This window comes from Trichechus manatus, unplaced genomic scaffold, assembly GCF_000243295.1.
Source record: "Trichechus manatus latirostris isolate Lorelei unplaced genomic scaffold, TriManLat1.0 scaffold00048, whole genome shotgun sequence".
Lineage (NCBI taxonomy): Eukaryota > Metazoa > Chordata > Mammalia > Sirenia > Trichechidae > Trichechus > Trichechus manatus.
This window is the reverse complement of record NW_004443984.1, coordinates 4095310-4095510: the sequence shown is the minus strand read 5'-3', so window position 1 is coordinate 4095510 and position 201 is coordinate 4095310.

The window sequence follows — 201 nt, the reverse complement described above, 5'->3', positions numbered from 1 at the left end:
CCCTCTGGAAACTGCTTCCGAGGCTGAAACTTTAGGCGCCGCTGAACGCGGGAGGGAGGCCGAGGGGCTGAGAGCGGCTTGGCGCGGGGGACGAGGACACTGCTCCGCCCGGGCCTGCGGGCGCCCCTCCGCGCCGACAGCCTGGGCGCTGCGGACGGCATGTGACGGCCCCGGTGGTGGCCGCAGCGCGGGAAGGCGCGG